The sequence below is a fragment of the Diabrotica virgifera genome, chromosome 6, assembly GCF_917563875.1.
Source record: "Diabrotica virgifera virgifera chromosome 6, PGI_DIABVI_V3a".
In the NCBI taxonomy this organism is placed as follows: Eukaryota; Metazoa; Arthropoda; class Insecta; order Coleoptera; family Chrysomelidae; genus Diabrotica; species Diabrotica virgifera.
Genome location: NC_065448.1, coordinates 234,620,909 through 234,624,308, shown reverse-complemented (window position 1 = coordinate 234,624,308; position 3,400 = coordinate 234,620,909). Strand labels below are relative to the sequence as shown.

The 3,400-nt window shown below is 31.9% G+C and overlaps 1 non-coding gene across 1 annotated transcript; it reads left to right on the top strand.

Annotated features, from left to right (window-relative positions):
• The first annotated feature begins 654 nt into the window (after positions 1–654).
• Positions 655–726, top strand: Trnag-ucc (transfer RNA glycine (anticodon UCC)). Its single transcript has one exon. It is a non-coding gene; the product is annotated as a tRNA-Gly (tRNA).
• The last annotated feature ends 2,674 nt before the right edge of the window (positions 727–3,400 follow it).

Sequence of the window (3,400 nt, the reverse complement as noted above, 5' to 3'; positions counted from 1 at the left end):
AAGCCTTAAAAATACATAAAAGTTATTTTTACAATAAATAAGGCAATTGCAAAAAACGGCCATTTTGGACTTTTCACAGGCTGTTTTGCAATAACGTATTAACGAAATTACACTTGCAATATCTCAAATTGTAGGTTTATTTTATTTACTACAATTTTCTATTTAAAACTTTTTCTCTAAAATGAATATCCCAAGCTGCAAAATTAAAAATCTTTAAAAATTGCAAATTTAACAAATGAAAATCGTCATAAATAAAAAACCGCACAAAATTTTTGGTTACATTTTAGTATAAGTTATTCCTGGCATCGTCCTTTACAACACCTGATAGGTTTTAAAAATTCCTGAATTATATCACGTTTTTTCACCCACAGACTGGGTTATATTTAAAAATGCCAAAACTAATGAATATGGTTCAACACAGGAAAACTAAATAACATTCATATTATGTTTTTTTACATTTAAAATGTAATTATGTTTTAAAATCTTATAAACTTAAATATATAAAACTAAAAATCAATATAACTACATAGTCTGCATCTTACACTATTATTTATTAGGTACTTATACTGTATCTTTTCAAAAAATATTTCTCGAGAAATAATAATTGATGTCAGTGCCACTGCGAATTCTGTAGTATGAACCGTACTAACATGTGCGATGGTGGTGTAATGGTCAGCATAGTTGCCTTCCAAGCAGTTGATCCGGGTTCGATTCCCGGCCATCGCATACTTTTTTGTTTTATTTTTAATATGGGAAATAAGGATAATAATCAACTTATTGATAAAAATTAAAAATAATTATTTTGAAAGCCTTTTAAAATTATAAATTTTATTAAAAATTTTTCCGCAACAGTGATATCAGTTCATACACACATGTCCGAAAGTTTGGAATACGTACAAATAATATATCTACGCCTATGGTGGTTTCAAAACTGTTGTTAATATTCATTTTAGAGCGTTTTTACATGAAAATGATACAAAAACTTTGAATCGTTTTTGTATCATTTTGCCCATTTTGGTCACATTCAACTGATTAGCGTATTTACACATTATTTCAGTCTGTGTTTAAAGAATTGAGCCGTTTAAAAATGCCTAGAAACGTGATATCTCACTTTGACAGATCTATAGTAATTGCTTTATTACAACAGGGCTTTAGTCAAAGTGATATCGCGAATATTGTTGATGTTACTCAGAGTGCTGTATCTAAAATTAAAAAACATCCAAGAGACAAATGACGTCAAAGATCGTCCCAGAAGTGGTAGAAGTCGATGTAAAACAGCAACACAAGATCGGCAGATAACATTGATAGCTCGAAGAAATCGGCTGGAATCCACAAGTGGTATATCCAGAGAAATTTCTAGGCTGCAAGGACTAAATATTTCACGGCAAACAATAACACGCCGACTAAATGCGGTAAATTTGTATCGTAGAAGGCCCTTACATGTTTCTAAACTAACCTACCAACACAAAATAGTAAGATTGCAATGGGCCAGAGAAATGGTGCAACATGGTCCTAACTGGAATAACGTGATGTTCTCTGATGAGTCAAAAATTTGCTTGGTATCTGATTCGCGAAGAACACTGGTTTAGAGGGCCCCAGGACGACAAGCCCGACTAGAAACAGCCCATCCGCGTGTCCCGTTTGAAGGTGGCAGTATTATGGTTTGGGGTGGTATTATGAGTGATACACGGACGCCACTGCTGGTTTTGGAGAGAAGTGTCACTGGTGCTGTGTCATCGAGGAAGTTTTAAATCCTGTCGTACGTCTATTCCGAGGGGTAGTAGGTGATGAATTTGTATTTATGCATGACAACGCACCTCCTCATCGAACAGCAGCAGTACAAAATTTTCTGGAAGAAGAAGGAATATCTACATTTCAGTGGCCCTCGAATTCCCCCGATATGAACGTTATTGAACATGCTTAGGACATTCTCAAGACACGCATCAAAAGCGAAACAATCCCTCTATTACACTTCGCGAACTAAAAGATGCTACTCGTGAAGAATGGGAGAGAATTCCGCAAGCCCAGCTGGACCAGTTAATCGGCAGCATGCCAAATCGCCTACAGGCATGCATACAGGTAAATGGAGGAAATAATAATTATTAGTTTTATTAAAAATTATTTTTTTCTTTACTAATTTATTTTTAAATGTAAGTTGTACTTTCTAAGTTTTTCACTCCAAGAGAATAAATAATTTTTTTCGCATATCGTTTATCTAGTTTTGAGATTTATTTAGTATTGTTACGAATTGAAACAAAATGATGTTTAACTATTCAGAAAAGTTTATATATAAAAATCAATAAAAGGACGAAATATTCCAATATTCCAAACTTTTGGACATATGTGTATTATAATATAAAGTAACGCATAAATTCATTATTTCGTAAACCCGCGACTTTAAGGAAAAATCCCGAAACAAGTCAATTTTTATTTTTAAATTTCAACTTTTTGGCATATATCGTACTAGTGACGTCATCCATCTGGGTTTGATGACGTAATCGATTATTTTTTTAAATTAAAATAGTGGTCATGTCATGGCTCATTTGAAAGGGTATTCAATTTTCTATTCAATAATATAAACAATAAAATAATTATTTATACAGGGTGTTCAAAAAATTTTTTGTCAATTAAATTAATTGAGACAAAAAGAAGAATGTATATAAACTTATTTAATTCAAAATTCGTTTTAGTCTTGTCAGAAAACAACAAAAACATGTTTATCTGCCAAATAAATATTGCTTTTCGCTTAAATTCAATGTTAGAGCTGCCACCCACCAGCCAAAATTTGAACATTACGTTTAAGCGAAAACCAAAGTTTATTTTTAAATAAAACATTTTTGTTTTCTGACAGCAGTAAAATGTATTTAGAATTAAACAAATTACATACATTCATATTTTTATGCCAATTAATGTAATTTAAAAAAACATTTTTAGGACACCCTATATAAATAATTATGTTAATGTTTATATTAGTGAATAGAGAATTAAATACCCTTTCAAATGAGCTATCACATGATACCTATTCTCATTTAAAAAATCATCGATTGCATCATCACTCCCAGATGGATGACGTCACTAGTATGATATATATGCCAAAAAATTGTAATTTAAAAATAAAAATCGACCTGCTTCGGGATTTTTCCTTAAAGTAGCCGGTTTACGAAATAATGAATGTATGCGTTACTTTATGGACGCACTATATTATATCATATTGGGACCGTGCAAGTTCGGCAAAGCGACACGTGGTTTCTACGCTCAGCAACATCATTCGCACTTTTAATTATGTTGGCCAATTATATTAGTCCTGGTTACTGGAAAAATTGTCAAGGCCATAGTCCAAAAAAATAATAAGTACGAAGAAAAAATAAGATTCAGGTTATGTCATTAAAACGTATACAAT